Raw genomic sequence first — 14,234 nt, 5'->3', positions numbered from 1 at the left:
ATATCATCTTCCATATTACAGTTGTGTCCCTGATAGCCATATATTCTTATTGTTTGCTCTCTGTGATCTTCTGGAAATAATTTAAAATGTTTRGTATTTTCATGCTACATTGTATGAAGAAAATCTAGAATTTGTGATGTAGACTGATCCCTTTTCTCAAAAGAAGCTTGAAATAAACATTCATCTTAATCTGAGGAGTCATCATTAATATTTGACCTTGGGTGTTTTTGCACCACTTAGTTCCAGAGCACTTCTTTAAAATAAGAATGGACTCTCACTGCTGGGTCATGCATGTATCACTCCAAAACAATTATATTTATATATATATATATAAAATATCAACTAGTTAATTACAAGCTTCGCTTTCCAAAGCATTTGTTTACTCAGTCGTTATGGCCAAACTGCTCCGTTCTGGAACATGCCTAAAGCTCTTCCTCCTCACTTAACTGAACTAATCTGTTTAGTAACCCAGGGAACTGCTTATAGAATTTCTCAAATGTAGCAGGAAGACATTTATTGCTTACGTGTAATGAGAATTAGATTATGATAAGAATTACGTCAGAGTATTTCGTATTAGGTGGGAATTAGTGGTTGGGAATCTGAGACATACTCTGTGAAGTGTTACAGTGATCATGAAACAGAAAAAAAGGGATGAACCCTGAGTTCCCATCCCAAATGGGCAAAAGAGAGCTGCTCATGTGCTTTACCACCGTGAAGATGGACCTACATGGGGAATGAGGGATGCAATAAGCATTGGCCTTTAATGGAGCATTTTAGGAGGCTGGATGGTCAATGTAGTAGAAACATTTTTTGGYTCTGGGAACCCATCCAGCTTCACATTGTGGTCAGCTACACACAAGACTGAAATCCCAGTATTTCCTGATTTTAGCCTTTTAGGAAATCAAGCTCATATTTATTAATTGAATATGGCTTTCCTTGGGGAAACAAATAAGCATCCTGGCCTACAATTAACTATATGCAGCTCTTCAGCTGTTTTGCTCATGCAGTGTTTTAACTAAATCAATGTGAAATGAAAAAAAAAAAAAAAAGAATGCAGCCTGTAGTTAATTTTTAGATTGAAAAGAAATTAACTAATATTGAGAATGTGATAAGATATTTGTGTTCTGAACTCTCTCAGCAGTACTTGCTGCGTRCATATGTGTGGTTAAGAATATAGAGATGAGATGCATTAAATAGTTTGCCACCTTGTGTTACACCAGAGTCCAACAACAACAAAAATCTGAATGAGAGGTCACGCATGTGAGTCTAACCATAAATAAATAAAAYGTCTAAGTATGTTATTTTAGCATGCTTAATTGTTTATCTGCACTGGGACCTTAATGGCTGTTGTCTCTTCATGGAGAAAACCCTGAGTATGAAGCAAAATTTCAAAGAAAAAAGGRAAAAAATTCTATTGAGAGCCTGACTTTGATGGACTTCATAGCTGGGAGTGCTTCATTATACAACTGTTTCTCTTTAAAAGTATTATTTCTTGTCTGCCATTTAATCCTATAGTCCCTTAAACCATCTAACAAAGTCTCAGTTCCTTTGATAGATGTACATATATGTAGCTCTGAACTTGTACTTTCTGTTTCCCCATTGATAATCAGGGTCCTAATGTTCCCAGTAGTTCTTCTTGTGCGTCATAACCATGTTTTATTGATAAAGCACCAAAGTAATAGTGTTGTTGCAGGCCTGCCTTTTAGTATGTTACGAACACAGGACCCATGTGATAATCCTACATGTTTTCTGTTAAATAACTAGCTACTTGTGSCCTTGCTTATCCATAAAGATTGTAAAGACAGTCGTAACTGGCTGGGACCATAGCCTTAACAGAGATTGATCTCAAATGATGTGATTTTTGCCAWATCCTCACAGGACTCTTGTTCTTCTGCCCTTTGTCATTTCCATACAAGTTTAACCAGTTACTGAGCATCGCCGTATCTAAACTACTTGCACTGCTAGAGAGCAGCTCTGAGAGCTGTCAAGCAGCTGCATGTTCAGAGCGATTCATGTGCTGCCTTATTTGCAACCCATGGAGGAGAGGATCTCTTCTGTATCCTAAYCCTACAACTTGCTTTAGACCACACTGGGACAAATTTCTTCTGCAGGAAGTACTGATTCCCGATCAGTCACATTGAGGGATCCCAAGGGTAAGGAGCTATGGAAAAGCCAAAGGTGTATCCACATGAACCCCCTCACCCATCCCCACGACCCAGTTCAGGGGTAACTGAGGACTCCCTTTATCTGACAGCACCAGGGTGACCTGCAAGCTCCTCACAGCTTTCCATCAGGTGAAGCAGGTTGTGGTCTACCACACTTCATCCAAAACATCAAAGTATTGCATGTTTCTAAGGATGAATGGACGTGTCATGTCAGGAAGGTWGGACTAGATGATCTCTAGAGGTCCCTTCCAACCTTGAAGATTCTGTGATTCTGTCATATGTTTAAAAAACATTCACAAATGTGCTTTCTAATGGATCATGATTTCTTACTTTCAGTTTGAATTTATATAGTAAAAGATCCCCTTTGCGTATATATTTTTTTTAATTGTAACCTACGCTGTGGGTGTGATTATACCTAGACAACTGATTAATTGCAGGCACAGGTCTATAAACATTACTTTGAACATGCAGACCAGATAGATGTGGCCATTGGTGAATGCTGCATATACCAAACTGCTTGAAAAAAAATATTGAAGGCTGACTTACCATAGTTTGCCCAAACTTTGCTGTCTTACAAACAGGTTTTAATTTCATAATTGTGTGTGCCTTTTTCCTTGTGCCTTTTTTTTTTTTTTTCAGAGCATTGAATGAACACACAAAGGAGCAGAATTAAAGTTGAGAAAAAATTCAATCTAGCATGTCTTACAATTCCAGTGCTTCTGCTTGCAACTTAAATATTATTTTAACTGCAGTGTGATTATATATTGGCTCACATAGGGGAACTGCAGAACTCTGCCTGCTGAGCGTCATTAAGCACTTTGGTCCTCGGTGGGAGTTTGTTCATTAGGAGAAGTGTGTTATGAATTTTACTCTGTGTGCATCTATGTCTGAGAGAGAGGGAGGGAGAGAGAGGCAATGAGAAGGAAATATAAGATAAATCATTTACACTTTCRAAATAGCTAAGCATCAATACTCCTATTTTACAGAAGCAAAGAACTGTTGTGGAAAAGAAAATCAGCATCAACTAGGCTAGTAAAACAAGGTTTCCTGAAACCTGTTGCTCCCCCTCTTTGGAAACTTGCAGTGTTTCTAGAAATCTGATTTTGTTGGCATAAATACATYTCCTGCCATACTTTGCCTTTGGTTTTATCATTAAATTTCAGGTGTTTGGCTCATTTTGGGATCTTAACATATACAAAGGTGTAAGAATATATAGCTTATTTTAGCCTGCTATCCATGCTTATAAATTCTGTTATCAAGAAGAAGCAAGAAAAAAAATATATTATCTTAGTCACTGAAATTCCTGTGCKGTAAGATTCTTTTGGTGAAATAACAAGTTTGTTGGGCTTTAATTTATTTAAAAGGGCTATGCTGAAAATGAAAACAGTCATTTTGAGTATTATTATAAGATTTAAAATTACACATGATYTTTTTCAAAGACTTTACAATCTTAAGTGAAGATTTTACTTTTGACACTAACCTATACAAGTTTATTTGTTTCATTTTATGTCACTTTCCAGACATAAGAAATTTATTTTCTATTTCTATCAAGAAATAGAAAAAAATACTTAGAAGCATTTTCCCAATAGCCAGGGAATGGGGTGTTGAAGTGTCTGAAAAAATGTACTTTGTAAGATGTACGACATTTGTTTAATATCTTACTCAAGTATAAAAAATAACACAGGAAAAGGATCACTCGTTCTATTCCATTTTTACACTGGCTTTATTCTAGTGTTTTGAGCTTCTACTGGATTTTCTGATGTATCTGCCTATTTACATCTGTATAGATGTGAAGAAAATCAGGCTTACTGATTTGCAAATAGTTTTCAATGCAGACTCGGGAAGCCTACTGGGCATAAGTGATGTCCTTAAGATTTTTAAAGCTACTTATTTTAGCTTAATAGGGTATGTATACTCAAGATACTGTTTTCCTTTTCTCTATGCACCGAAACCAAAGAAACAACGACTGGAGGCAGAGAAAAATGTGGAAAAAAATGGTATTTTCTGTTCCTTTAAATGGTCTCGCTAAGTATTTTCTTTCTGTGAAAGTAGCAAGAGCTTAAGAAACTCCTGCTGTCTTGTTGTTCGACATCCACTACTGCCCATCTGCCTATTGATTGGTAGGAAACTCCAAATGGGAATTTCATCTCATTAATCATGTCACATCACAGGGATTAGGACAAAAAAAAATCCTTTATGCTTCACAGCAGCCATCTAATGCCCAGTAAGACAAGTGAACGAGTATGATATGGATAGAATATCTTCCCGCTAATTAAAGGTCATCTGCTAAAAACTGTGAGTCAGGCTTGCTCTGAATGCACTGTAATCTAAATCTGCACATACTCCAGCTTTGCAAAAGGAAAAGGTAGAGTAAATATGTTTTTATAATGCAAATGTTAGCATAGCCTGAGGGGGAAAAAAAAATAGCATCCATTATAAGGACATTGAACATTATAGAACACTATGACAATACTTGCAATAGTCATTCTTCCTGAATGGATACTTGCAAAACACAGTTCCACTGATTCTGTCTTATTCCCCACTAAATCATCATTACATCATTTAGGTGTCATTTCCCCACCAATATTCTCTTTGATCCCTTACGCCAACACCAAAATTGTTGCTGTTTTACTCATAACCCACATAATCTGTATTGTAAGATACTAGGATTTTTTTAAGCCTGTTTTGTACTGTAACAAGCAAGAAAAAGCAATTAAAATTGCTAAGATGTGACTGAGCAGGTGAGGTGAGTTTCCCTTCCAGTTAGGGCACTTTGGCAGATGAGAGGGACACACACAGCCTTGGAAGAAAGCCAACTTATTAATGGAATTTGACCATGCAAAACTTGTTGAAATCCCTCTAGAACATCAAATGCCACATTATAATATCTTTACTGAGGTCCCTGCCATTCCCAGGAAATCTTTAATTCCCTTTTCAAAGTATGATTTTTCAGTAATGCTTTCCAAGCAAAATTTGTGGAGTATATTTTGTTTCACATTTATATTTTCCTTTGTTCTCATATAGTGGATGCTGTCATCAGTTAAAAGCGGGTAGGTGGGCTCTGTTTTTTCATTGGAAAGAAACCATCGGGGAATTACGGTTTATTTGGATAAAACTAACAATTATTTTTAGTTTTTAAACTACAAATAATTTCTTAAGCCATTGAGATTTTGTCCCCTGAAAATGACCATTGAAGTCATTTTAAACGCACTCATGACTTAAGGGTTAGATGATTCCTCTTGTTTGGTTGAGTCCCACTCTCCATTCTCTTTTCTGTCCATTCCATTAGGGGCTTTGTTAATTGCTTCTTTATGTAGTGATGTCCAGTCATCTCAATTTCACAAGCCTAGAGCAAAACTGCTTGGCCTTTTGCCTCTCCAAAGGAATCTTGACAGATCTTCCTTCAGACAGCAACTTCATGCCAAACTTCCTATGACTTTCAGCAAACATAGCCATCACAGTAGACCATGTCAGCATTCGTCTTTTCCTCTTCATATTATTCTTTTATTTCATTCTTGGAGAGCACTCATAAAAGGCTTGATATTTAGACATTAAAATTTGACACTGCTTTCAGCAAAGAGATTTGAGTGAATTGTGAGACATTTCTGTTACTTTTGTTACACGTTGGTAGGGTTGAAAAGTAGAGCAACGCAGTGCCAAAACCACCTGCTTTCATGTTAAAATAAAAACATCCTGCATCTACCCGTCAGGATCAGGAAAGCTTTCTTTATGTGTTGCTTACACTCTCAGGTGCTACTTACAGAAAGGACTATATGTTGGACGTTGCTTAGTTATTTTTTTAAGTAAATTATAGGTTGTATTTTCTGCATTCAGCTCTTGTAACCTTTTTCAGGTTAAAAGCTGGAGATGTGTAAAGTGGATGGAGGTATCAAGATGAGAGAAAGGCACCGACGTGCCTGGGATCGGGCCGGGCAGTGTTGGGGGTCAACGGTGGAGGCCTTGCTCAGGAGGCCGCTGCCTGGTGCGGTGCGTGGAGGCCGCCAGGCCCTGRCGCCCCGGCCTGCACATCTGTAGCTATGGAGAGCACTGAACGGGGAAGGTGTAAAGATACAGCGGGTGCTGAGGGGCTGGGAGCGCTGCCAGGAGCTGGCGGGTTCCCTTGGCTCTCACCCTGGTGGCTGCGAGATGCTCTCCTTGCTCCCCCGTCTCCGTACGTAGGTAGGGGTGGCTGCTCCAGGAGAGCTGCCTGGACRTTAGGAGAGCATCACAGCCAGCAGGAAGGGGAATCCAAACTTCTAGTGCCTTCAGCTTGTGTTATCAAACAGGATCCGGGGTTTTAATTTTTGTACCTGCGTTTTTCAACTTAGCTCGGCTTTGCAAGTGAAGAAAATAGCTGGAGGGCTTCAGTATTCTTTTTCCTGCGACCTTTAAATGCACACGTGTATCGGTGTTCAGACTTCTACTCCCTAGAATGTATCTGTATTTGTCAGTTTTCTGACAGGTATTCATACCTTGTTTTGATACCGTTTTAAGCAAGAACAGCCCCTCTTTGATTTAAATTATGGGGAAATCCAAAGGAGCCTGGATGTTAGTGAAGCAGGAGCAATCCTTTCAAATACACAGTTTATAGAATATATTGATTTCTAGTGTTTTATAGTAAGCAAAAGTTTAACAACCATAATTTTATGAAAATGACAATTGAAGAGGACATCTGGTGAGAATTCATTTATGCCTTTTTACATTTTTAACAACCTGGCTATTTTTACTCTTCTCATCCTCTCAAAGGGAGTACAACGTAATGAAGCATGGAGCTGGAACTAGGCCACACCTCAGCTGGAAAATGTCAAATTCTATTATGCCATCCTCAAAAGCATAAATCATAAGTGCTCATTTTTTAAAGTAGAAAAGAAGGAGAGAACAATGTAAAACATTTATGTCAATTGGATGGAAGGTATTTACAGCAGAGAATGGTAGAATTTGATCAATATTTATATAATTCAAAATATATCAAAATATATAAAAACAGATATGTGTAATACATAATATCCTTCCTTTGCTGAGAAATGCTTTTGAACATCTTTCACTTTTTTTTCCGTTTAGTTTTTCACCCAACCTGTTTATTGTCAGGAGCTACTAGTTCCTTGTCACTAAAGCCTTTATTTCATATAAAGCATTTGTGATGATCTTAAATTTAAAAGAATGGCTATTGACTTCAGGATAATTTCCAGGATTCCAAATTTCAGTTATATTAAATTGTGCCTTTGTCACATTTTCCCCCATATTTCACTGGTTAGATAATGTATAGGGAGGAAAGATCTATCTCTTCAGCAGTAGCAGTGCGATGGCTCATTAATATTCAAATAAATAAATAGCATTTGCTGAGCACTTGGTAAAGTAATGGTAGATTAAGAGGCTCACACTCTCTTGCTCTCACACTCCCTCTTTTCTCTAATGTCCTCTTTACTCCAAGAGGATTAAATGACCTATGTCTCGCTCCAAGTAACTTTCTGTCTTTCTGGATATATTCTATATCTCTCAATTTCATTACACAAACATTTTTATTGCCTGCTTGTTTATAGAGTATTACAACACATGGCTGGATGACATTTGTGCACGTGACATTTGTGGTGACTGCTGAGAGGCTACAAGAGCACACGGTGGATATATCTTGGTTGGAATTTTTCTCCATCCATCAGCCTGCAGCAAATGAGGTTCTTGGCTTAGTTTTTAAAATATAGGCTTGACCTCTGTAAGGCTATTGGCATCTTTGGACTCCTTTGCCTTATCATGTTCCAAAATATGTATTAGGCTTATTATAGTGAATAGACTATGGTATATACTGAGAATAAATAGGCTACATTCCTTGTGATTTAAAGTGACTAGAAGGCGGCATGGAACCAAACTCAGTCTCCCTGCAAACCACTTCAAAGCTCTTAATGTACAGAAACAGTTAACAGACGAACTATTTTATGCTGTGCAGTTGAACCTTTCAGCAACAGGATTTTGTTCTGAATTGGGCTAGGGGGGCAGGAACAGATAGGAAGTTCTTCTTGAGAAAGCAAAATGATTTTGCTGTACTCCGTGGTATGCATATCAAGTAAAATACATCTTAGCTATATAATCTTTTTGTTACAGAAGAAGCCATTAGTGTTTTCCTATTTGTTAGAGAAAGATCTTGGACCAAAAGTATTTCATGTTATTTAGTGTTATTTATTTAGTGTTATTTAATGTCATGGAGTAGAACTGTGTGTTCCAGGCTTATATCAAAGCAATGTTCTTGTGCAGAAAGGTGTTTCAGCATTAAACATTTGAAATCTTATCTCCTTCCCTTGTTTTTTTTTTTGATGCGATCTCCTGTGGCTTTAAATAGTCTGTCTGCTGTCACTACAGAATTGATCAAAAGAGGAGCACTCAGATAATTTAGATGGAGTTTAAGAAGTTAGTCTTAAATTATTCACCTTCGATCTTAAACCCACAGCTAAAGATTGCCATCCTTCCACCAGAGGCTGTGCTTGGTCCTGCAGAGTTTTGGCAGTGCTGATGTGCTCCTTTCCTTCCTAGGCACACGTTCAAACTTACAGCCCATGTTCCCCATATAGCTGCGAGGGAGAGGCCTTCTGTGAAACCGGTAAAGAACCAGTGTGGCTTTTAAAAAATGCTAGGGACTGAGAAACATGGAACAAGCCAGGACATTCGCTGCCTGAGCAGAGTAGTCCCAGTCCTGCCTCCCCCTCAAGGTCGCAGCCTCACGCAGCGCAGAAATGGTGTCGTCAGCAGGATCTTTGTAAGCTGGATGCCCGGCCTGCCTTTGTGCCCCTCTCGCCGTCACGCAGCCTAGATGGCGTGTGACAGGGGCTCGGGCTCGCAGAAGTGCCTCCAGGTGCCCTTTAAGGTGTTGGGGCAGGAGGAGCGGGGCCTTTGCCCTGAGTGTGGCTTGGGTGGATGTCACCTCAGCGTCCCCGAGCAGAAACACGGGTTCGTGTTGCCCCGAGCGGACACACGGGTTTGTGTTGCCCCGAGCAGACACACGGGTTCGTGTTGCCCCGAGCGGACACACGGGTTTGTGTTGCCCTGAGCAGACACACGGGTTCGTGTTGCCCCGAGCGGACACACGGGTTCGTGTTGCCCTGAGCAGACACACAGGTTCGTGTTCGTGTTCCCCTGAGCAGACACACAGGTTCGTGTTCGCTCCTGTTGCGGTGGCAGCGGCGGGAGCCAAAGCCTCAGACCCGCTGAGGCAGCTTATTCGGGCTCCTCGTGTCTACAGCTCACAGCTATAGCACATCTGTGCGAGCACACCCACAGCTCAAAGAGCATACTAACTGCTTTGACAATAGAATTTTATGATAATAATGATATTGCTAATCAGTTATCATTACTGAAATGATGCTGCTGATGCACAAAGTAAGGTACATTTGCCAGCTAGGCCCTGGCTGGTGGCCGGGCTCGCCGGAAGGGGCTGTGCTGTGGGGAGGCACCGGCCGCCCAGGCCACTCCGGCAGCAGCGGGAAGAGCCGGATAGGGAGGGTGGCTCCGGTACCTCCTAGGCAGCTTGTGACCAGCTTTTAGCAATCAGGAAAGTGTTAACGTTGGGTGGGTTTTGCTCAGCCGTAGATAGACACGCTATTGCTAATTTTCAGCTCTCCGCTAACACTTAGCGTAGAACTCCAGAGAAATGGATTTTTTTTAGTGCTTGAGTAGTCCTTTGACAACTTGTGAAGTGTCAGATGAGTACTGGTGAATTTGAGAACTAGGGTAAATGCTTGTGTCAGAGAAGGAGAAAATATTCGCAGCAGAAAGCCTTCCAACAACCTGAGAACGAAGGTACCTGAAATAAACCCTCTTTAAAGCAGTCTATTCTAACGATGTTAAAGGCACATCCAAGCTTGCCCTTCACTGCTGGTGCTTTATTGACTCTGGTGCAGCAGCAAAATTTGAAATCTATTTTGAAATCTCCATCAATATAAATGCAACTATAGCAAAGGTTTAACCCTGGCCTGAACATAACAGGACGTCATGGGGCTGAAAAGTCCTACCACAAGTGTCAGCAAGCCTGAGAGCAGCCCTAACGTTCAGCCTTTTCCTCCTAGCAGAGCAGTCTGCTGCTCCTGGAACATCTGCAGAGGAGTCACCATTAGTCCAGTCTGTCACCAAGGTTTTGGAAGTAAAACTTCCTCTGTAGGTGTCTCTTGGATGCAGCCTTCATGCAGATCCTGCTGCATTATGTTGGAAAGGCCCGTGTGCAAACGTTCTGCTTTCCTCCTCTTTTCCATGCTGCTGGGAAATCCTTCCCTATAGATCTTTATTCAAATGATAAAAGACATGGTAAATCTAAAATGGACTGTTGCTCTGGAATTTCCCTATTAGATTTATCACTGCTTCTATTAATTCTCCTTAGTGTCTGTTAATTTATCACAGCGTTCTGGAGGGTTTTTTTTCCAGTGAGAAGTGTTGGATGTTGACAGTGACGGAAACCTCACAGGAAACATTGACAAGGTTTGAAAAATAATTCTGAAGCCCTTGTGTTGTTAAGGAAGTTTCATCAGTAGAACCAACAATTTGAGATTGTTTTCACAGCACTGCATGAGATAAATGAGAAGTATTTCCAGACTGAGTAATTTTGAAATCTGAAGGAATGATCTTTAACAGTTTGCTGGCCACCCTGAAGAGATTACATCAAGAAAGATTAATATGAAACAGGGATACCCTGGGATACCACTCCTGCTTTACAGAAAAGAAAAAAAAAAAAAAAAACACTTTACAGAAAATTAGGCCAGATTCATTAAATCAAAAAAGGAGACTAAATAAATATAAGTAAATATTGCCAACATTTCATTGGAATAAATTATTTTTTATTGTTTTATTAGTGTGTGCTTGGCTGTCTTCCTAACTTCTCCCAGCAGATAAAGGAACCTCACAAGAGAACCTTGTTCACAGAAGCTCAGTTTTATTTTGCAGAGGTATGCAATGCATGAGGGATTTTTTTGCTAGCTGCAAAATTTGACTGTTTTGACCCATCTTCAGCTGTATGACAGATAYTGAACACAGAATGATAAATATAATCAATGAAAACATAGAAGTCTATAGTATTTGTATAAATACAAACTTTCAACTCTTCCCTGTACATAGAAAACTGTAATTATACTTATTAAATACAAAGAATYCCATTCCGGTTCTATAGGAATGGGATTGGGAGCATGGAGAACTAGTGGCAGGTGATATTTTACTGTAACTGTAGCATACTTGAGCCCTCCACAGGGAATACATGACACATATCTGTGTAGCTCAATTTAATGTGCCTGGTTAGACAAGCACAAGTTTTTATGTGTAGGGCATTTTCAGCGTGTAGACATTTGTGTTACTATGTATTTTTACACTAAATACTTGCAAGTTTGTAGGAGTGTATGAAATCTTTCTAAATAAATTGTTAAAATGTGCAGAATACTTTTTAAAGGAGAAGAAAGCTGTTACTTTTAAGTATTTTGTAGTGACAGTTATTGAATAATGATATCTGTTCTTCAATGAAGAGTTCATTTTTAAATAAAATTATATTTTTATTCTAACTTCATACATTTTTATTAAAATCATTTTTTATTTCCAACTTCAATATTCAATATTCTATGCATGCAATATTGTCAGTCATAATCCTGTAGTAATAGTAATTAATATAGTGCATTATTCAACATAAGGTGTTTTTTAAAGTACATTTCATTGAGTTACAGCTAAACACTCTCCAGATTAAAATTGTTTCATTCATATCATATGGTTCTAATTTGAAGATTGCTGGTGAAGGGAAGAGGGAARTAGTTTTTTCTGTTGCCAATAAAAATAGATCACATCTATTTTTGGATTCTGAACACAATCTATGTTATTAATTCTCAGACAGTGACTATGATTCTCTGAATACATTTCTAAAGTCTCAGCTTCAGCAATATAAGTATGCTGGCCAGCTCCTGACCTGGTGTAAATCCTCATAGCTTCTCTGAGATTTGTTAATCAGACCTGATTCAAGATCTCTTATGTTTTTGCTTTTGTGTTTATCAATGCTGGGATTTTCCTTTCCTGTTTCTTGCTGCTTTGGAATAGTTTCAGACTATCAGCCCATGAAGTCGGAATTATTTTTGAGGCCAAGTCATTCCTTACTGGCAATTTTTTTTCCAATGGAACAATATAATGTAGGATCTAAGAACTGGGTTGCTTTTATATAGTATAGTTAATCTGATCAAAGCCCTCTAAATGCATTCTTTGCAAATTCCTATAAATCACAAAGCAGGACTTAATTTGTGGTCATCTTTAGCTCTTTTATTTCTATTTCAACAGTGTATCCTTGTCTGTCTCACATGTTTCTATCACATGGCATTTGTTTCCATGTTTACACAYGTGTATTTTATTTCATATAAATGGGCCTGATTTGTAGTTCATATATGTAAACTGGTCTCCAGAGAAAAATGTTTAGTAAAGTTAGGATAATTAACATGGCAGTAAGCTCTTGTTTCTTGTTTTCAGTTTCAAAAGAGACCTCTTGGTTTGCCAGCTGCTGGAGCTGCAGCTAATTCATTGCCAACAAATTCCAGAAACTCCTTCCTTTGGCTAATATGAAGGTCTGTGTGTTCTTTCACTGGAATCAGGGAGTTTCTTTGGGCAATGATGAGACTTCCTGTTTAGGGGAAACCRGGATTGTTTTTTTCATGCAACAAATACATAATTTCAGGAAAGTTTTGATAATAATCAAAAGTGATGATCAAACAACACTTCCCTAAATGCATAAACAGCCTCTCCAGAAGGTCTGGAGATGTCTACCACTTAAGAAGATATCTACTCATTTTATTTCATTCTCACAGGAATTTGCCTTTTCCTGTACAAGAGTGAGCTTAACTTTAAGTGGAGTTGAAGTATTATTGTTAAACAAGTATAAAACAGTTTTCCTTTGTGAGTGTGCACCTTGAGGTACAGGAGACAGTGTTTTGAATATTTTCCTCATCATACTCTTCTATTTCTTTTCCCAATCGAGCATATAATCTTCTCATGAKCTTTTTCCCCCTCTGGGTTTCTTTTTTGTCAGGTATTGTTATATAAAGAAGAATTAATATAAGGCAAGAAGTAGRTGCCTTTAAAATGCTAACAATAAATCATTCAAACTCCGTCATTTTTCTGCATAGGAGTCCAAAAGATGAAAATTAATAGATGTACATGCTACAGAAATTTTATACAGTGCTTAAGCTTTTCTCATCTGGCAGAACACTGGAACAAGCCACAATTTGGAACAGGCCCTGTGTCATGGGTAGACCTTCTCTACCAAAGACGTGCTCCTTTCCAGGAGGAAACTCTTCGATTGTTGTCGGTACAGATATATCTTATTGGCATTTTGAGAAGCAATTGATAAAGAATACAGCAAAGAATCTGATAAAGCAGAATTTAGCAAAAAGTTCTTGATTTCCATTTGTATTTTTAGTCTTGTTTCAAGAGAATGCCAAAACACAACTTCAGCAGGCACATACAATTGTGTTTACTCCTCATGACATTGTAAAATAGTGACACAGTTTCACAAAGTAGATTAAGAATCATAGTTTATATTGTGGCATAAAATACCTAAAATTGTATAGAAATCACTATTGTAGATCATGTTACAGTAAAATCTCAGAGCTATTTTTTTTGACTTTGTCTGCTTAWGCTCCTAGGCAAGTGGTTGCATGAATAAATATATTTTCTTCCTCTGAAAGTGTGTAATATTAAATGCTGTGTTGTTGGCATAAAATATAAGTTGATCAGACAGACAAAGATTATTATTCTGACAACAGCGTACACAAGGGTATCGTTGTACATTGAATTTCAGTGTGTAATATGGTATAAATCTTCATGAGAAGCTCAGCTTTTATTGGCTGCACAGAAGGTGCTTTTCCTTATTAAATATGGGAGACGGTCCCAAGAGATTTTTTTTAAATATCTTTATCCATTTTTTTTTCCTTTTCTTCCCCTAGTCTCTGGCCCTGGAAGGCTGACAGATACAATCGGGTAAGCATTTCTCATTTGGATGCTTGACTGTAGATATATTCATGCCCTAGCACTTGAGATGCTATGATTTTTTTTCCTCAGCAGAATCCATCAGAT

This window comes from Nothoprocta perdicaria, unplaced genomic scaffold, assembly GCF_003342845.1.
Source record: "Nothoprocta perdicaria isolate Ctin4 unplaced genomic scaffold, notPer1 scaffold_17, whole genome shotgun sequence".
In the NCBI taxonomy this organism is placed as follows: Eukaryota; Metazoa; Chordata; class Aves; order Tinamiformes; family Tinamidae; genus Nothoprocta; species Nothoprocta perdicaria.
Note: the sequence above shows the minus strand (reverse complement) of the source record.